Source organism: Lactuca serriola, chromosome 4 (assembly GCF_051521515.1).
Source record: "Lactuca serriola cultivar US96UC23 chromosome 4, Lser_US96UC23_V15, whole genome shotgun sequence".
NCBI classification, from domain to species: Eukaryota; Viridiplantae; Streptophyta; class Magnoliopsida; order Asterales; family Asteraceae; genus Lactuca; species Lactuca serriola.
Window position 1 is genome coordinate 269612948 of NC_136411.1, and position 22752 is coordinate 269635699.

Consider the following 22752-nt stretch of genomic DNA (forward strand, 5'->3'; position numbering starts at 1 on the left):
GAATTCCCTATATGTTGATCCAGCGACTCCCCGACTATTAATTCATAACAACACTTAATCAAAACCTAGTAATCCTTCTTAGGGTAGAATGACCATTTTACCCCTGATCAAAGTCAAAGTCCTGGTCAGAGTCAAACTTCCAGGTTGACTCTAGTTGCTGAACCCATTTATTGACTCGCCGAGTTCTCTTAACTCACAAACTCTATAACTCACGACTCGACTCGCCGAGTCATTCTATGACTCATCGAGTCCCTCAACCTCCGAGTCCTTGTCTTGTCCGACTCACCGAGTTACCCCATTCTACTCACTGATTCAACTCACTATCAGGGAAATTAGGGTTCGTGACCCGACTCGTCGAGTCATATGAGCTACTCGTCGAGTCCATTGCATGCCATCACCACACAGTTAATCCTAATCCATCTCAATGCTTCCAATACAGAGATCTGGACTCCTAGGGACAGCATAACACGTAAAGTTGCCAACTTTACGTGCATGCAAGGTGGTTTTAAGCTTATACACCAAACTAAACTAGAAATGGAGACCTAAAGTTTCAAATACGGCCATGGTTGAATAAAGGTGGCTACCTTGAGCTCCTAGATCTCAAGGATGTCCAGATCTGAAGTCCATAACCCAATAAGAGCTCTAATCTCAGGGTTAGCCTTGGAAATGGCCCAAAAGTGAGAAAACAAGCCTAGATGAAGATCTAATAAGAGAATGATCACGTTAGGGGCTTGATTACCAGAAAGTGCAGTAAATGAGGTGTAGTTCCTGGATCTACTTCTTCTCCTTTGAACCTCCTTCCTTCTTCTTCTACAAGCTTCAAGATGCACAATTTCACTTCAAAATGGCAAGGAATCACCCAAAATCACTATTGGAGGATTAGGGTTTTGGAAAAAGTTTTCTAGAGGTAATGGAGGCTGAAATGGGGGTCTATAATGATTTTTAAATAGGGTACAAACCATAAATATTAGGGTTTCATCCAGCCTGGCCCACTCGCCGAGTCGGGAATATTGACATGTCAAGTTGCCTCACTAAACTCCATGTGCTGACCCGCATCTACTCGACAAGTTAGGGCTACATACTCGTCGGGTAGCTTTTATAAAAAGAGACATAATAACTTAAATCACATACCAGGAACGGGGAATTACAATTTTCCCCCACTTATCTTAGACTTTGTCCTCGAAGTCTATTGTCTCTGTAAACAACTCTGGGTAGTGCCCCCTCATCTCCTCCTTGGGCTTCCAAGCCCACTTCGACCCCTTTCGGTGCTGCCACTACACCTTCACTAACTCGACTATCTTATTCCTCAGTTCCTTCATCTTGCGGTCTAAAATCGCCACCGGTTTCTCAATGTAGTTTAGGCTGTCATCAACCTGAATATCCTCGAAAGGTACCAGTGCTGAAACATCCATCAAACACTTCCGCAGCTGAGAAACATGGAAAGTGATGTGGATCTGGCTGAGCTCAGCGGGGAGATCCAATCTATATGCTACCTTACCCACCCGGGCTATGACTCAGAAGGGACCAATATAACTGGGGCCCATATTGCCCCGTTTCCGAAATTATATGACACCCTTCCAGGCGACACCTTCAGGAGAACCATGTCTCCCTCCCTAAACTCCAAATTTGAATGCCGCTTGTCAGCGTAACTCTTTTGTCGATTTTGAGCAGTCTGAAGCCTGCTCCGGACCTGTTGTATCAATTCTGTGGTCTTGAGTACCACTTCGGTACTCCCCATTACTCTCTGAACCACCTCACCCCAACAAACTAGGGTCCTAAATTTCCTCCCACATAGCATCTCAAAGGGAGGTCGGTCTATACTAGCGTGGTAACTGTTGTTATACAAAAATTCTGCTAATGGAAGATACATATCCCAACTGCCTCTGAAATCCAAGACGCATGCCCAAAGCATGTCCTCGAGAGTCTGAATCGTCCTTGTGCTTTGACCGCCTGTCTGAGGGTGGAAAGCGGTGCTGAAATGGAGACAAGTACCCATCTCGTCGTGAAACCTCTTCCAAAACTAGAAGTGAAACCGACATCTCGTTCTGACACGACCAATGCAGGCACTCCATGCCGAGATGCTCTCCTGGATCAGTATGAAATGCTCTTGGTCAACCGATCCACGATGAACCATATCGAATCGACCCCACGTGCGGTCCTAGGAAGCTTAGTAATGAAATCCATGGTGATATTCCCATTTCCACACGGGCATGTCTAACAGTTGCATCTTGCTGTGGGGCCTATGGTTCTGTGCCTTGACCGTTCTACAGGTCAGGAACCTCTCCACATACCAAGCCACGGCCCGCTTCATGCTGGGCTACCAGTAATCGGATCAAAGATATCTATACATCTTCGTCACCCTTGGATGAATGGAGAACCGAGACTTGTGGGCCTCATCCATCAACACATGCCGTACTCCACCCCAGTATGGTACCCAAACCCTCCCATGCAAGGTCAATAATCCTCGGCTATCGTAATCAAATGAGGCTTCTCGACCCACAATCCTTTCACACTTCTGATGCTCCTCCTTCAGGCCCTCAACCTACGCCTCCCTAATCTGTTCTAGCAATGGAGTCATCACTATCATTCTCAAACAAATGTCTTGGATCGGAGTCGCCACCGCCTTGCGGCTCAGGGCATCTGCAACTACATTGGCCTTGCCCGGGTGATAGAGGATTTCACAGTCGTAATCCTTCACCACATCTAACCACTAACGCTGCCTCATATTCGGATTTGGCTGATCCATGATATACCTCAGACTCTTGTGATCCATGTAAATGGTACAACGGACCCCATATAGGTAATGTCGCCCAATCTTGGGGGCGAACACAACAACCCCCAACTCTAAATCATGTGTCGGATAGTTAGCCTCGTGAGGCTTTAGCTGTCTTGAAGCATAAGCTATCACATGACCTCGTTGCATCAACATTGCTCCCATACCTGTGATTGAAGCATCACAGTAGACTACAAAGTCATCTACTCCCTCTGGCAGGGTGAGAATCGGCGCCTCACACAATCGCTGCCTGAGTGTCTCAAAGGTTGTCCATTGTCCAGGACCCTAGCGAAATACTACCGACTTCTTGGTCACTCGGGTTAATGAAACTGCTATCTTGGAGAAATCCTGAATAAATCTCCTGTTATACCCTGCCAGGAACCAAGAAACTTTGGATCTCGGATGGAGACGTCGGAATCTCCCACTGCATAACAACCTCTATCTTGGCCGGATATACCAAAATACCCTTCTGGTTGACGAGGTTTCCAAGAAACTGCACCTTGCGCAACCAAAACTCACACTTGGAGAACTTCGGAAAAAGTCTCTCCTTCATCAGTGTCTCCAGCACCTCTCTTAAGTGCTCCTCATGCTGCTCCTGAGTCTTGGAATAAACCAAGATGTCGTCAATGAATACTATTACAGACCAATCCAACATCGGCATGCACACTCGATTCATGAGGTCCATGAATGCGGTTGGAGCATTGGTGAGCCCAAACGGCATCACCACAAACTCATAATGACCATAGCGGGTACTAAAAGCGCTCTTCTGCACATTGTCATCTCTGACCTACATCTAGTGACAACCGGACCATAGATCAATCTTGGAAAACAAAGATGCTCCCTGAAGCTAGTCGAACAAATCATCTATCCTCGGGAGTGGGTAACGGTTCTTTACTGTTACCTTATTCAGCTCCCGGTAATCTATGCACATACGATGCGACCCGTCCTTCTTCTTCACAAACAGGATCAGGGATCCCCATGGCGAACTGCTCAGCCTGATAAAACCCTTGTCTAGTAGCTCCTGCAGCTACGTAGACAACTCCTGCATTTCGGGAGGAGCCAACCGATATGGTGCCTTGGCTATTGGAGCCGCATTAGGGACCATCTCAATCCGAAACTCAACTTGTCTCTCCGGAGGTATCCCAGGCAAATCCTCCGGTAATACATCTGGGTACTCTTGTACTACTGGTACATACTCAACTGTCATCTTACTGTTATCCCGGGTATCCAATACATAGGCGACGTATCCTGCTCAACCCTGCTAAAAGTAGCGCCTCACTCTCGCCGCTGAACAAAGAATCGGTCCGTGCTGTGGCCTCTCACCCTGAATCACTATCTCTCCCCCACTAGGAGTGCGGACTCTCACTAATTGTAGCTCATAATCAATCACTGCCCCATTGGGGTTCAACCAATACATGCCCACAATAACCTTGTTCCCATGCAGGGGAATAAGAACCAAATCTACTTAGAACTGCTTGTGAAACATATGCAGTGCACATCCCCTGTGAACCCTCATAACTTTGACAGTCCTATCATCTGCTATCTCAACATCAAGTAGACAATCCAGCTCCCGTGGAGCTCTGCTAAACCGCTTGCTAAGTGCGAGCGACACAAATGATCGGGTTGCCCCCGAATCAAACAATACCATAGAGGAGATGTCATTCCCTAGGAACGACCCTATATACAACACACAATTATAAGTAAAAATAAAAAATAAATCAGAGATAATGGATAAGATACATACCCGTAACCACATTAGGAGCAGCTCTTGCCTCCTTTGCTGTTAACTGGAAGGCTCTGCTCTTCGCCACTAGCACTTCAACCCGACCCTGATGGCCGTCTGTAATCCTCAATGTGGTAGGAGCGTGTGCCGCCACCTGCCCTACCGAAGCTAAAATTAGACACTGGGACTTTTTGTGTCCCCTCTGATTGCAATTGAAGCAAATCAGACCAGATGATGTGGTGGTGGTGGTAGTAGTTGTACAATCCCTACTCATATGTCCAGTCCAGCCGCACTTAAAACAACCGGAGCTCCCTGCCTTGAACACCTCATCGTGCAATCTGCCACACTTGCCACACCGATTGTGGCTTTTCTGTCCCCTAGATCTGTGAGCGGATAGCTTAGGATTTTTGCCCGAACCCATTGTGCCAGACACCGACTCTGGCTTTCTCTTCCTCTCCATCTCCATATCAATATCCCTCTTACGAGCCCGTGCTATCATATCATCTAGCGTCTTGCAGTTGGATCGACTCCCAAACTGGCGGATATCGCTCTGTAACATCTCATGATATCGGGCATTTTCATCTCCTCGTCTGCTGCATACTTCGGAACAAGAAGGGCCCTATCCCTGAACTAGGTGGTAATCCCCGCCACAGTCTCAGTAGTCTGTGTAAGATCTTGGAACTCCCTCACTAACTGTTTCACCTCAATCACGGGTGCAAACTCGGCTCTGAACCTGGTCGTGAAATCGCTCCAGATCATAGCATCCAACATTACATCATCGCCAATGGATCTCCCAGCCTCCTCCCACCAGTCACGTGCCCTGTCCTTCAGAAGACAGGACGCAAGCCTAACCTTGTCCCCCTCAGGACATCTGCTGGCGCGGAACGTGTTGGCGACATCTGCCAACCATCTGGTACTCGCAATGGGGTCCCAAACCCCATGGTAATCTGGAGCCCCACAAGCCCAGAACTCCCTGAAGGTCAGTGTGCGCGACCCCGTCATAGCCGCTAACTTAGTGCGGAACACACTCAACCTCTCATCAAAAAGCTCAAGAATGCCCTCCTTGACCGTGCCAAAGATCACATTCACAAGAGTCTGGTCTAATATACTGCGCATGATCTATGAGGAGATGAACTCTTTGTTCTGCTCATCTAGCTGCTCAACTCCAGAGCCTGAGCATGATCCCTCATCGGCACCTGAACTGCCAACTGCTGGTCTAGGGTGTAAAACCACCATTCTGAAATACACAACATTACAACATTAAAATACTGAACATAACTCGAGGGATCTCATACACTACAAGTTTCCTGGATTCATCTCGGCCTTCCTTGATTCGAGTACGGATCCTATGTTTTCACTAGTACGAGCCCATACTACCTTCAATATCTATCCGTACTTTCCTCAAGAATTGCTTAAACTCCACCAGTCCCTTCTACTACTATTTCTTCACACGCTACTCTCAACCTAGGCTTGCCCTAGGGTAATCACCATCCCACTCTCCGCCATCAGCTGCATAAGAAGTCCCTGTTACCTTCCACTAACTAGTTTGTGAATACTATTGCATATCACTAAGGCTAGATAATTCTTCGAATGAGAGATCCCGACCTACAACGGTTGGACTCAAACAAGAGTTGCGTAATAGAGCTAGACCTAACCTTCTGAAATTATTTAATCCTTGAAATATGTAATGTAGAATATTCATTCGCTAGTTAATAAGGGATCACTAAGACTCCTAAAAGCACAAAGCAAGTAGCATTCGAGCATCGAGTACACATAATCAGACATATACTACTCTGGCTATCACATTGGAAAATCTGTACTAGCATGCAGTTCTCATAGAGCTGAAACACATATAACAAGCACATAAGGTATCCTTCCTAGATCATTAGTCCTAATCTAGCATGTTGTTCCAATAAAGCTGATAATCATATCATAGTATAAACTTGTATGGGTAGTTTGGGAGTACTTACTTGAGCTCGATTGATTGCATGCACCACACCCTTTTCTCCTTTTCAAAGTTCTTTTGTCCTTCAAATTCTTTTCTTTTTCTCAAAGCTCTTTTGTAAAAATGATTTTTCTTTTGAAAACTTTCATACTAATTCCTTAGTTTGAGTTCAAACACACCCGAGGGAGTATCTGAATCCCTCAAACCAAGGCTCTAATACCAACTTGAAACATCCCAAAAACACATCCCAAAAATTTTGTTTGTGACATCATAAAAATTCATAAACAACCAATATAAAATAGAAAATCATGTGTCATGTATCATAAAAAATCATATCAAATCATAGGTGACAAAACATGTGATAGAAATATCAGGGTGAAACTCCCAGGCCGAAGACTGTGGTGTGTGCCCTGTAATCATCTCGAGCCCTTCCCTTTGCTACTAGAAGTACCTGAAACCAAAAACTAAAACTCTAAACACGAAGCTTAGTGAGATCCCTCAATCTACCACATACCACACAACACATGTACATATACTGGGCCCCGCCCGACATCGGACCGTAGTCCGGAATATCCTGGGCCCCGCCCACTGCATCGGGCCCCGCCCGGCATCGGACCGAATTCCAAAATAATTTGGCCCCGCCCACAGCATCGGGCCCCGCCTAGCATCGGACCGAAGTCCGGACTAAACTGAGCATAGCATAGCATAACATATAACATAATCACATATACTGCATTGGGCTTTCCCGGCATACTACACATAACATAAATATGCATGAATCACAAAGAAGTCAAGCATACATAGCTACTACTAGGTCTGCACTACTAAACGGGCCGGCCTTGGTGCCATAGACCCATTCCTATTGAAAGGGAACTCACCTTGTATGACTGTCTGCTGAAACTTGAGTGTGGAATTCCCTGTCTCCTAATCCGGCGACTCCCCGACTATTAATCCATAACAACACTTAATCAAAACCTAGTAATCCTTCTTAAGGTAGAATGACCATTTTACGCCTGGTCAAAGTCAAAGTCCTAGTTAGAGTCAAACTTCCAGGTTGACTCTATTCGCCGAGTCCATCTATTGACTCTCCGAGTTCTCTTAACTCACAAACTCTATAACTCATGACTCAACTTGCCGAATCATTCTATGACTCGTCAAGTCCCATAACCTCCGAGTCCTTGTCATGTCCGACTCACCGAGTTACATGTTGGGTTTTGAGCATTATGACACTCCTAGGGTGTACATGCAACCCTAGTAACCTTGGATCTATGTTTTATCTATGATACATGAAAAATTGATTTTCCAAGGTTCTTAACCTATCTAGCATACAAGGGAACTTTTAATCATAAAAGATAGTAAGAAAACATACCTTGTAGTGATTTGGATTCCTTGAAAAAACTTGTGAGCCTAGCACCCCAAGTGTGATGCCTGAAATGTCTCACACAATACCAAGTGCACTTGGAATAAACCTTGAGAGAAATGTCACACTCTTGAAATCGGTTAGCCCTCTTCTTACTTTCTTAAGTCTCCGATTTTGGAGAACATATGGATCCTTGTATAGCGTGCTACAATTAGGGTTACCCATGTAAACCCTAATTGTCATGACCTTTCATTTCCATGGCCCATGGGTTCTATAAACACCATGGAGCATCTATGGAGCATCCTATGGATTTTTGCTCGACTTGATAATCCATGGAGCATTAGCCCACTATACAAGTACGGATGATTTACACAATCAACTCATATATTTAATTAGTCTTCTTTTGATCACTTAATTAATTCCAAATTAATTCTTGATCGATCCTAATTAAATAATTCTATTAATATATTAGAACTTATAATATATTAATAAACCATAAGTGTTATTTCTCTCATTTTACTCTATCTAAATGCATGACGCCATGCAACCCAAATGGACCATGCTGATCGGGTCTAGTACATCCCAGAATAGTAATGAACTTAGACGCCTAATCCAACAGTCCCCCACTTGGATAAGTCGAATAACTATATCTGCAAAAATAACTTTCGGAACTGATCAGCAATCGTAGCTCTTTCAAGGTCTCGCGGAACCGAGATGACGATGATATTCCATATAAGATAAGTGATCATATAATCCTCTATTCTAGATATCAGTCGAACAAATACATGGAACAATGTCTTGTTATTGTCTAACCGTTTGTTTCCCGTTTTCCAATTTGTTTGACATAGAACGTAAGTGAATAGATCAACTTAGTTCTGACTGGGCCCGATACATGGGTCAACACAAAATCATCGACGGACCCAGTTATCGCATCTAATCCAAGAAGGAACAGATAAACTCCGACTCATATGCTTGTTCTTTTACTCGTTGAATCATCCACAAAGGAACGTTTTATAGCATCGAGTTACCAATGCATTTTCGTACGATCAATGTATAACCAACTCATAGGCAACAAGTCATATCTCTAGGTTTAAAGACTTATATGATATTACCGTCTCACAATCACTCGAGATAAATTCCATGAAGTGATACCAGTGAGCGTGGGTTGAATCCAATACTTAGAACTTATGAGCACTGATGAGTGTTGTAGCACTACTTTGTCTGACATCTTAGACCACTACAATCCAACCCATGACAGTCGTCATTCATATCTACTTCCAACATATGACCGATTGTGGATGGCTTGAATAACTTAGTCATTTAGGAAGAGCGACTTAGTTATTCTAGAAGTCAAAACATGCAAAGTGAAACACAGGAATAATCGAATCCAATATGGTCTCATAACTTATGAATATAAATAAAACATCTTTTATTTATCACCATATTGATTACCCATCATTCATTGCATACTGTTTCGAACTATCAACTTTATACTTGAATTAAAAACAATAGTTGTCCCATGCTCCAAGCATGTACACTATGTTTTTCTAAACACTACTCATGCCATACGCCAAGTATGCACACTATGTTCTTTCTATGATCTTTACTCTATGAAATAGATTGATTGAACATAATTCCAATGATCCTCATTTCACAATCCCAAATCCTTACCACAAATGCAAGAATTCCAAATTCCTGCCATTTACCTAAATCTGTTAGATTCTAAACTTATATGCATTGGTCCTCTTGTAATGATTATGTGCAAAGTCACAAAGACTTGTCAACAGACATTACAAAGTATTCCAATGGAGATCAACTCCATGGAAATGAAGTCTTATATTCAAAGTTCACTGCCTTTGAACATTCTTCTTGCATTAAGTTTCCTAATCTTACACAGATTTAATGAATACCTTCCACCTATGAGAACATTTCCATATTCCCCTTTTGACTATTACTCCAGAACAAGAGTTGCCTCTTTTCATAATATGTCATTATAGTCCTTCCAAAATTAACACTATACATCCAACTGTCCCTGATCAACCAATCTTTTGTAAACTTTAGATTGTCCTCGACAATTGCTTAATCAAATTAGTCATATCTAGTTCTATTTTTTTCCCTCTTAATTCTCTGGGCATTTGGAAAATTTAGAAAAGATGAATCTTATAGCGCATGCAATCGATCCTATGTCCGAATCATATGGGACACGATTCATAAAGACATGATACTAGACCAGTCTTTTGCTGTAATATTTCTATTTCTATTTGCCAAGTTCTCATAATTCAGATTATGAAAAGCGATGCCGTAATCATAATCGAATTTTAGAACGCAAATAATAGACCCATATATAGAATTTCCTTAAGTTGAGCAATTCCAACTTGAAATTCATATATATATATATATATATATATATATATATATATATATATATATATATCCTTGACCAAATACAATTAAAACCTCAATCTAAGCTTTTAGAATTGAAGTGAAGTATAATTTCCTCTCCCTTAATAATAGCAAAACAATTTTTTCCGATTGAAATCTTTTTGTTTTCTATAATTAATGTTGCTAACTTGCAACACATATTATAATTATCATGCTCACACTTGCATGATGATTATTAGCATGAAGCTTATGCTCCCACAAGCTTTGACATGTACTCAGAAATCTGTTGAACTTCTAGAAATCAATAATTTATTGATCTTCTTACCAAAGTTCATATTTCTGATACGAGATGCTTTTAACAAAACTTTATCAAAATCATACACATTTCCATAGATAGCACACATGTGTGTCTAAACAATTTCAGAACTATGAAAAGGGATGCCCTAATCATAGTCTCAATTGTTTAGACCTTTTCCATTTCTCACGAGTCCATGTTAGTGTACCGTTTAACCACACATGCTCCAATAACGACTTTGAGAATACATATATCACAATTGCTATCTAGTTAAAATCTACTTAGTGAAAGTGTTTCCTCACCATCATTTTCATGAGTCGGAGAGAAACACTATGACACTTACATTTTATGGTGTATGTGTTCCTATCCATGTGAATTTGTCAAAACCAAAATCACAAGACAAGGTTAGTGCAAATCCAAACTCTTATGGATTGAACTTGTGCAGTCTCAACTTCTTGCCACCTGGCATCAAAAGTGTCTACCATTGCTTCTAAGATGTTATGCAACCAATTGAGAACTCTTAGAACTCATATGCAAAGCCAAGTTTAACTGGAATGGGCTCAGAAATAGGAATATGTCAACACGATAGGTTATAAACCTTAAGTCATGTGCTCGTGATAGACTATAGGTTTTTCCTTCTTGATTAGATCTGGAAGTATTTCCCAGATCTTTAAGACTTCCACTTTCCTCTTGACATATAAGACTCACTTGTGAAATATTCAAGAGATAGTGCAGATTCTTTATCAAGACAAACATTTCACACAATTGGCCTTAAGTTGGTCTCTGTTTTATCCAAAACATAACAACTTACCAATTTCAAAATGTACAAGAGTGGGATACACTTTACTCTTACATTTGACTAGTGTTATAAACCTTTCTTTTAGATATGTCACCCAAGTTACAATCTTGGAGTATGACTCTAAGAATTGTTTTTGGAACGAAGTTTGACTCATCGTTTTGATTTAACCATTTTAGCAATTCTTGATTCCTCTTCTTAGCCATATGAATGTTGTAAGATGTCAATAGAGGACCAATTGTGACATGGTTTATTAATCACTAAAATGAGCACAAAGAATGATACTAAAGTACTCTCCTATCTTTTCAGATTTCAGAAACTTTTATCCTTCTGCCTAATTTGATTCTTCTCATCCGTCCTGCCATACACTGAAATTTTTTTCTCGATGTTTCAGAATTATACTTAAACTTGTAAGTATAACAAAATTTACTAAACCTTAGTAAATCATGACGAATAGTCTTATCAAACTTTTGTGGCGGACCTTGATCAGTGCACAAGAATGTATACTCGATCCCATAGTCCTTTACTTGACTCACATATACATGTGAACAAGGAATTAGTCTTAATTTTCCAAAGCTGAAAGTTCTCATTCATCATACTGTACAACTTGTATGATTCCAAATTTCTATCCAACTGAAAACTTGGGTGATGAAAAGCTTTCCTTATTTGGTAAATTTAGACACTACCACAACTGAAAGAATCAAATCCACATTTCCATTATTGGTAGAAATATATAAAGATCAATTTTTCAATAAAAGTCAAATTTTTATTTATTTATAAAAATGCGGAAAAACTTTTTCCTTACAATGCTACTTGAAATGAAAAATATGCTATTACATGCTTTCTAGCAATCTATCATAACCCCTAAGTTGTAGCTCAAAAATCTGATCTTCAAGCTTGCGATGGAAATCCATCTTTGCGATACAAAAGGCTATTCTAAACTTAGACTTTCTCTTTACCTTCCGGTCAACCGGGTTGACCAAGGCTGATTCCTTTCCATTGGGAAGAGAAAGCTTTTCTAGACTTCCAATGTTACCATTGTCCATGTCCATGAATGTTTGAGAAGTAGACCTTCCACCCATATTTGCTTGACTATTGCGCCAAATCATTTCTGATTCAGCAGCAATAAGCAAATAAGAAAGATCTAATATGGTCATGTCGTGATCTGTCACATAATAGTCTTTAATAAACATATTATATGACTCAGGAAGTGACTGAAGGACCCAGTCAATAGCCAACTTCCTTGGGACAATGACACCCAACATTCTCAACCTTTCAATGTGTGACTTCATTCCTAAGACATGAGTACACACAGGTCTTCCATCTTCATGTTTCATTGCGAGCAGGGCTTGAGTGATTTTGAACTTTTCAAATCTTTGAGCTTGTGGGTTAGGGAGAATAATTTGGAAGAGGGGGGAGGAAGAGAAGTATGATTTCCATGAGCCAAACTCAGGAAGTCATCTTCATTAGGAAAGCTTGTTCCATAAGATTTGGGAAGATCATTGTTGTCTGAACCAGACATCTATACAGAGAGAATTTCAAGTTAGTTGATTTAAATCCTTAATATAACACCCAATATGAAATATTAATGCTAGGACCCAACACAATATTTTATAAATTGGAAGAGGGATGCCGTAATCCAGGCTATAAAATATTTGAAGGTAGGTGAATGACGATTCACCAATTTCCATCATGAAAAACGAAATAAATTATTAGGTTTTAATTGGATTTGAAACTCCTAGATCTTTTGAGATTCATTGAACTTTCAATGGCATGTTTCAATCTTGAGTGTGCCCTTCAGGTTTTGTGACTGGGATGCTGAGGATCACAAAACATGGTGTGAATAACCATGCAAACATAATTGGTACATTTAATTTTTACCCCTCAATCGATGTGCCAGTTAACAACACACGCTCCACTAATACTATGATAAACATTAAGTTACCCTTTGCCTACCTTGTTAAATCAAGCTAGTGTGCTAGTTAACCACACATGCTCCACTAACCGACTTAAGCAAAGTGCAAAGTGTAATTTCATGGGTTAGCACTAAATTCACATTTTTCTAAGTAACTAAGATTGGGTATTAATAAGAGTTTAGTTACTTATTATTTATCATTAATACATTTAATGAAGGGTGAATTATAGTCCTGTCCTACCTGTTCGGCTAACGACCCTCCACTAGTCAAGGAAGCGGTGGGTGAGAGTGGACACCCATTAAACTGCCATTTTATAGGCAGTATTCTTATACCCCCCCTTATAAACTGACTTCGTGAATGAGGCCTACTAATAGTAAGACGACTTGCTCTTATATATATATATATATATATATATATATATATTATTATTAACTTATAAAATAATAAAGTATAAGGGTTGAATTTTAACTTTTAAAACTCTAAGGGCTTAACTTGGAATTAAAGTATTCATAAGGGAAAACGTTTTTCAAATTCCAAAACTTGAGGGCAAGTTTTGTGTAACGCCCCATTCCTGGTATGTTGCTTCCGTGGCATTTATTTAGAAGTTTTTGAGAGGGACTCGGCGAGTCTATGGCCCGACTCGTCGAGTAGGGACGAGATTTCGAGCACGTGTTAGTCGGCGACTCGGTGAGTCCATATTCGGGACTCGGCGAGTCTGCCTGCCAGGTAGAAACCCTAAATCCCCGGGTTTGCACCCTATTTAAACCACCTTATGAGCCCCCAAACTCGTCCCCTTCACCCTCAGAGCATCATTTAGAAAACCCTAATCGTTTCCTTGGTTATTTGTGCATTTCTTGTGTGAATCTTGAAGTTTTGAAGAGAAGAAGGAGGCTAGATCCAAAGGAGAAGAAGAAGATCCAAGGTCTTGCTCCCATTTCAAAGTTCATTGAGGTATTAGCCGAATTCCTTCTGTTTCTATGATTGATTTCTCTTTAGCAAGCATATTTAGCCTCTTTTAGCCATTTCTTAGCTTGTTCTTGGTAGAGAGATCACATTAGATTGATTAGCCTTCGGATCTAGCCATGTTTCAGTTCCAAAATCGTAGATCTATCACCTTTATGGAGCCATTTTGCATGATAACCCTAGATCTACTCTTCTAAGTGCTTGTTTAGCCTTTATCTCATTTTCATGTGGATGTACACGTAAAGTTGGAAACTTTACGTGGTAAATCAGCCTTAGGAACTCATATCTATATTTTGTATGCGGTGGTGTTGAGCAGAATCGAGTTTTTAGGATCTGCATGCATGTGACTCGGCGAGTCGTTCTTCGGACTCGGCAAGTCCGGTCGCGAGTCCCCGATCTTTACCCTTTGAGTGATTCCGAGTGGAGGCCAGTGATCAGTAGGATGGACTCAGTGAGTCGGAGGGTAGACTCAGTAATGGTGGGACTCGACGAGTTGTTCATACAACTCGGCGAGTCCAAGACAATCTTCTTAGATCGAAGAACAACTCGTCGAGTTGTTCATATGACTAGGCGAGTCGGATGCAGATTGTCTGAGTTCTTGAATCGAGAGGGTACTCGTCGAGTCGATGCCATACTCGACGAGTAGCCACGAGTAGGGTTGAGAAGTGAGACTAGAGACTCGGCGAGTTGGCGGCCCAACTCGGCGAGTCAGGTCAACTGTAGGTTGACTTTGACCGGGAGAGTTGACTTTGACCAAGGGTAAAAGAGTCATTTTACCCCAGTGCAGTGATTAGCATTTGATTGAGTGTGTTTATGGAATTGTAGCCGGGGAGATACCGGAGCAGCATCAGTTAGCTTCCAGAGCCATACACTCAGCAGCCAGTTCACGAGGTGAGTTTCCTTCCAGTAGGAACGGGTCTAAGGCTACAATGCCGGCCCATTCAGTTAGTAGTAGTTTCTGGACTTCGGTCCAATGTGGTAGTTAGTAGGTTTGATGCCTCCGTGGCTCAGACAGGATTTATGTGTTTATGCTAGATGATATGTTATAGGGGACGGAGGTCCCAGTCAGTTTCGGACTTCGGTCCGATGTAGGGGACGGGGGTCCCGGTCAGTTTCGGACTTCGGTCCGATGTAGGGGACGGGGGTCCCAGTCAGTTTCGGACTTCGGTCCGATGTAGGGGATGGGGGTCCCAGTCAGTGGGCAAGGCCCAGTATGTGCTTTTTACGCATTGTATGGTATGTGGTAGTTTGGGGGAGCTCACTAAGCTTCGTGCTTACAGTTTCAGTTTTGGTTTCAGGTACTTCCGCAAGCAAAGGGAAGAGCTCGGGATGATGGCATCGCACACACCACAACTTCAGTTTTGTCCTGGGAGTTGATTCAGTTTTCTTGATATGTTTGGATTCAGTTGTGTTACAGTTTTTCTCACAGTATTTTATTATGGTTTTTGAACACGCAACGATGGTTTTATTATGTGATACTCAGTTTCATGGTTTTATTATAATAAAAATTGAAATTTTTGGGTTGTATTTTTGGGTCGTTTAATTTTGAAACTATTCAATTCCATAACTTATGTGTTTAATTTAGTTTTAATACAAAAACTCTTCAAGTTCCATAACTTGAGGACAAGTTATGGAAGACTTTAAACTATTAAAAGAATATGACTTTTCTTTGTTAATAACCTATGGAAATATTTATGAGTTTTACGAATCTTAAATGTGACTTTTCATATAACTTGAGGACAAGTTACAAAAAACACATTTTAGAATCATCTCTTAGATTAATTTGGATTGAAAACAACAATTTAACATAATTTTTTCTATTAATCTAAGCAACTCATAAATAGGTTTATAACTAAAAACAACTTAGGGTAATGTTCCTAGTGCAATTCCAGCCACAACAGTCGAAGATATGCAGTCTGGGGGTCCAAATCGTCGAGTGCACGAAGCAACTCGGCGAGTTGGATGATTTTTGTCTTGGACTCGTTGAGTCCCTTCATGGACTCGGCGAGTCTACTGTCCAGACAGCATACAAACTTCGATTTTCAGCCAATTTTGCAAGTATAACAAGAAAACAAACCTGGCTTTGATACCATTGTTGGGTTTTGAGCATTCTAACACTCCTCTGGTGTACGTGCAACCCTAGAAACCTTGGATCTATGTTTTATCTATGATACATGCAAAATTGATTTTCCAAGGTTCTTAACCTATCTAGCATACAAGGGAACTTTTAATCATAAAAGACAGTAAGAAAACATACCTTGTAGTGATTTGGATTCCTTGAAAAACCTTGTGAGCCTAACACCCCAAGTGTGATGCCTCAAATGTCTCACACAACACCAAATGCACTTGGAATAAACCTTGAGAGAAATTTCACACTCTTGAAGTCGGTTAGCCCTCTTCTTACTTTCTTAAGTCTCCGATTTTGGTGAACATATGGATCCTTACATAGTGTGCTACAATTAGGGTTACCCATGTAAACCCTAATTGTCATGACCTTTCACTTCCATGACCCATGGGTTCTATAAACGCTATGGAGCATCCTATGGGTTTTAGCCCAACTTGATAATCCATGGAGCAGTAGCCCACTATACAAGTATGGATGATTTACACAATCAACCCATATATTTAATTAGTCTTCTTTTGAACACTTAATTAATTCCAAATTAATTCTTGATCAATACTAATTAAATAATCCTATTAATATATTAGAACTTATAATATATTAATAAACCATAAGTGTTATTTCTCTCATTTTAGTCTATCCAAATGCATGATGCCATGCGACCCAAATGCACAATGCTGATCAGGTCAAGTACATCCCAGAATAGTTATGAACTTAGACACCTAATCCAACATTACCGCCTTCTACTCACTGATTCAACTCACTATCAGGGAAATTAGGGTTCGCGACCCGACTCGCCGAGTCATATGAGCTACTCGTCGAGTCCATTGTATGCCATCACCATACAGTTGATCCTAATCGATCTCAGTTCATCCAATTCATAGATCTGGACTCCTAGGGCTAGCATAACACGTAAAGTTGCCAACTTTACGTGCATGCATGGTGGTTTTAAGCTTAAACACCAAACTAAACTAGAAATAGAGACCTAAAGTTTGAAATATGGCCACGGTTGAATAAAGGTGGCTACCTTGAGCTCCTAGAGGTCAAGGATATGTAGATCTAAAGTCCATAACCCAATAAGAGCTCTAATCTCGGGGTTAGCCTTGGAAATGGCCCAAAAGTGACAAAACAAGCCTAGATGAAGATCTAATAAGAGAATGATCAAGTTAGGGGCTTGATTACCAGAAAGTGCAGTAAATGAGGTGTAGTTCCTGGATCTAATTCTTCTCCTTAGAACCTCCTTCCTTCTTCTTCTTCTACAAGCTTCAAGATGCACAATTTCACTTCAAAATGGCAAGGAATCACTCAAAATCACTAATGGAGGATTAGGGTTTTGGGAAAAGCGTTCTAGAGGTGATGGAGGATGGAATAGGGTCTATAATGATTTTTAAATAGGGTACAAACCATAAATATTAGGGTTTCATCCAGCATGGCTGACTCGCCGAGTCGGGAATATTGACTCGTCGATTCACCTCACTAAACTCTGCATGTAGATTTTATAAAAAGAGAAATAATAACTGAAATCACATACGAGGAACGGGGTGTTACAGATAGCTTGTTGTTTTATGTTTACGACTGGGTTGATGTTTACGGCCGTAAACGTGTGTCTGGCCGTCAACTCTGTTTACGGCCTTTCTGTTCCTATAAATAGTGCATCTCAGAGATTGTTAGGTCATAATTATGGTTTGGGCTAGGCAATAATCTATATTAGTCTTTAAAGAGTCTTGGTCATGTTGGTTGTATTGATAGCTTGTTGTTTTATGTTTACGGTTGGGCTGATGTTTACGGTCGTAAACGTGTGTCCGATCGTAAAATCTGTTTACGGCTTGTCTGTTCCTATAAATAGTGCATGTCAGAGTTTGTCAGAAGGGATGTATCCATAGTGTTTACGGTCATTTTATGTGTAACTCAAGGTGTACCAAACGTTTTATGAATGAACGTTTGCATTGCTTGATCATCTTATTCTTCTACTAATTCTTGTAACTGTTTGTTTTGATCACTGGTTTGATTCACTGAACTGGGGCCTTACAGCACTCCGCGAACCGTGCGAGTGAGAAGTTGTCTACCTCCTAACAGCCATATCCATAATGACCACTAGCTCGAAAGAGTTAATTGCTTGTGAGTAGAGTATTCCAGGGACTTAGTGCGACAAGGCCTCATGAAGCAACATTAGCATACACATACATAGAAAATCACATTTGATACAATTTAAAATAAGTACAACGAACATAATTTAATAATCAACATGTTTCTCTACCCCAAAATATTAAAAACCAAAAATAGGGGTCGTCAATACTCATAACTTATTTAGTGATGACGCTAATGATGAGTTGAATTACATTTCACTCGTACCACTACCGATTACTACAATAATGAGATAGAATAATGAATCTTTAATTGAAATCTAATACTAGTATACTTAATTTCTACAATATAATTATGCCAATATTGTGTCAAAATTAAGTTTTGTATAAGTTGCAAATATTTTTCTGTAAAATTTAGATGTCAATATACAATTTGACTTGTTAACATTTGCAAGTGACAAATCCAATTTTGTGTGTTATTGTTTAAAATGTATTTAGCATTTAGAAGGGTTTTACAAGCTAAAAATCCAAAAACTCAATCAAATTAGATCTAAAAATTTGCAACTTTTATTTTTCTATTCTTACTACAATTAAGAACCTGTTTGTAATTTGTCATTATTTTTAAATGTTCTTAGCTATTTTTCCACCATTTAGGCCTTGCAAACATTATAAAATAATGGAAAAATAGTAAGTGATCATGAAAAATTCTTGGAATATTTATGTATCTGTTCTACAGTGTCCATGCCACATTTGATCAACAAAATATTTATGTATCTATTCTATAGTGTCCATGCCACATTTGATCAACAAAACCTGGTTTTTATAATTTAATATAGTTTTACACAAATAAATTCTAATTAAAAATAAAATAGTAATTAAAAATTAAAACGTTTTTCATTTTTTTTTTCGATTGCAGTCAAAGACTTGCAGAAAATGTTTAATGAATTTTAGATATGTATAGCTATGTTTCCTTTAATTAACTACATGAATCAACCCAAATTCAAGAAAAATGGCAAACAGTTAATAAAAATTTCCAATCTTCTTACACAACTTCTATACAATATTTTTAATTGGGAAAAATATCAAAATTGGTTTTTATATAGTGGAGTCCAATTTTTTTGGATTTATGAGTGTTTAATCTTAGGAAAATGGAAATAAATTGAAAAGCGTTGAAATAAATCCTTAAACATTTTGGGTAATTTATTTACAGAATTTTGAAGTTAGGAAAAATGATCATGAACTTTGCAATGTACGATTTTCTGGTAATATCTTGTGATATTTAAAACAATTTAACTATTTTCCTTGATTTATTATCTTAAACAAGCATTAATTCGTGAAAAATTATTAAATTCTTGAAAAAAATTGCTAAAATTTGTATTTGAGATCCTACAGTAACAACGAGCGTCGTGGTAAATTGTCATTATTTACGAAAAAATGTTACTATTTTACCATATTTAGTCCATTAATTATACAAAAATCATGGAAAAACATAAAGAAGTTATCAAAAATTCAAAAAGTATTTATGTGGTAGTAACACAAGATATACAAACTGCAAAATTTTTTAGATGTTCTCTACATATCTCAAAACTTGATTTTATGATTTATTTGAGTTAAACACACAAACAAAAAAAAAAATCAACCTGTAACGAAAATTGGTGAAACTTCATGGACGGTGTTTATTTTCTTTATGGGTAATCCACAAATTTTTCTAGGGTTTATAGACCTCAGAAAGCATTTTATGTGAATTATTGCTCCATTTTATTGAAACAATTACAATAATTCGAGAAAAAATGAACTATTTTCTGAATATTTCCAGATCATCTTGTTATACGACTAAGATTCTGAGAATAATTGATTTTGGCAGAAAAGGGGTTTTGAATATTTGTTTGCGAATAAATCCTTTATGAAAATATCGTTTTTTTATAAAATATGCACCTTAACCAAGTTTTTATCTATAAAACTTTGATTCTTGGCTTAAGGATAAATGGTAAAGACCTAAAATTTATTTCCTTGGTTATATTTCTCTAATTTTAATTATTTTAGGTTGATATTGTAAGACTTATATTTACTTTTATAGAATTTTTGAAATAAATGTTTATAACTTTAGCTTTTTAGGGTTTTGGAATTTAATGAATCTTTGGATATCAAAATAAATTGAATTTTTTAGACTTCAAATTATTATTTTGGTTTATTGGCATTCTATGTAGTGGTTCTGAGATTCAAGTGAAATTAAAGAATCAAGTATATTAGTCGTAGTTTTCAACATTGACTTAAGTTCCTATGAGACCCTGACCTAATTTCTACTGCTAGGTAAAGTGCAAGATGTGTGTTCATGATTCATGCAAAGATGTTCAAGTTAAGGAATGACCCGAATTTGACAATAGTTATAGTTAAAGTAGCTATAGAAGTCACGTATCACTGTGAAATCTAAGCGCACTATCCATCGTTTCTAATTGTTTCCAAGTTTATAGTAGGTTGTAACTTAGTTTCTAGTTTCTAATTCTACATTGTGTCATGCCCATACATTCAACTAAGTTTATTCAAATTTAGAACTGACTCGAATTTTGACTGTTGTCACAGTCTCCCCCAATTGAAAGAATTTCTCCCCAAAATTCAATTGGTGTCATATTCAATTAGAACTTAGTCATATACATGTATATAGTTAGAGAGTTGGTGACTTGAAAAACCTTTTTATCATATTGGATTAGTTCCTCATGGGAGAGTCACATCCTTTAGCTATAATCAAGTTAGTGTTTCCCTAATTCGAATTCTGCGTCTAGATTGTAGGGAATTAGAATCATGGAAATCATGATCTACGGATGGCGACCTAGTTGAAAATGACTATCTAGTTAGAAATTATCTTACATAAGATAGAATTATAAGCTTTACTGAAACACGAATTGCATTTAGTGCTAAGTCCACGTTGATCCTTAAGTTGCGTTCTAAATCAACACTAAGTGTAAATTCGTCGCCTAATTAAAAAGCGATTAAGGAAAAATTGCTCAGATCCATGTTAACTACTAAGTCTAGAAAAGATATATTCCGGAATGGGAAGAGGGAGCACAAATGAGGGAGAAGCAATCGAGGGTAAGCTCTTAAGGATATGTACTAAGGGTAGGAAACAAAGTTTTAGTACATTTGAAATGTACACACTACTTAAATGCCATCTACAGAGTAAATTACAAAATGATCGAGGATTTCCAAAGATATATTTGCTAATACAATTAATCCTACTACAATAGAATCGTACTCGAAGAATATATATATATATATATATATATATATATATATATATATATATATATATATATATATATATATATATATAGAGAGAGAGAGAGAGAGAGAGAGTCATTGTTGCTAATGGAAGCGATGGAAGTTTATGATAAAGTAAATCACATTATCTAGATAGCATTAGGAGTGTTTAAAAATGATAAGTAACTTCACTATGATAGAAATGAATGAATATTCCAAGAGAATAAAGGTACATGTGCGGTGACAAAATGAAGTAGTAAAATAATAAAGAGATTTATTGAGGTTAAAGGTTTAAGTCGTCAATGAGGGAATTTATAAATGAATGTTTAGATTACTCTTTTGAAAAATTGTCTAATTATTTAAGAAAAATACAAGTTCAAGAGGAGTCAGAATATTTATGAAAACAAATTTGGGAGTTTCGCGACTCACTGGAAATTTCAAAGTAGAATGCTATTTTAAGAAATGTGTTAAAATATCGATCATTGAAAATAATGTATTCTTAATTTAGTGATTCTATAAAAACAATCATTTGGAGGATAGATAATTGTAACATTTAAAACTATTTATGTTTTTAGAGAAATGAAAAATCATAAGAAAATGTATTCTTCACATATATTTTCTGGATTTAGAAAAATGATAAGCACAAGGGTATTCATCTTGTGTATTAATTGTAAGGAAAATACAATGAAAATTTCATTTTAATCAAATTTCTAAATTTAGAACGAAGATTACTCATTTACAGTAGATTTCATAATAAAAAAATGTATATGAGAAGAGGTGTAGTTGAATATATCAATGTTAAGCAAGTCAAAATTATGCCTCATGACTATACACGTATTAATCGTGTAGAACGAAATGGTAGACTTCTAGTCTCCAGGCGTATGAATATGGTACTAAGGGAAACAAAATAGACAAAAATAAATTTAGACTATGTATTGTGTTATTATTATGGGTGTACGAGATCTCAAATCCGATAGAGAGCAAGAAATCAAGTGTCGAGGAAAAAAAGGAAGGTTTCAACAACAATGATTGCTATTGTTAAAATTTTAAGGACAATATTTGTAGGTAGATTTAAAACAAGGTTGAGATATATTTAAAACTTCAATCCTTGATGTATGTTGATGGTTAAATAGACATG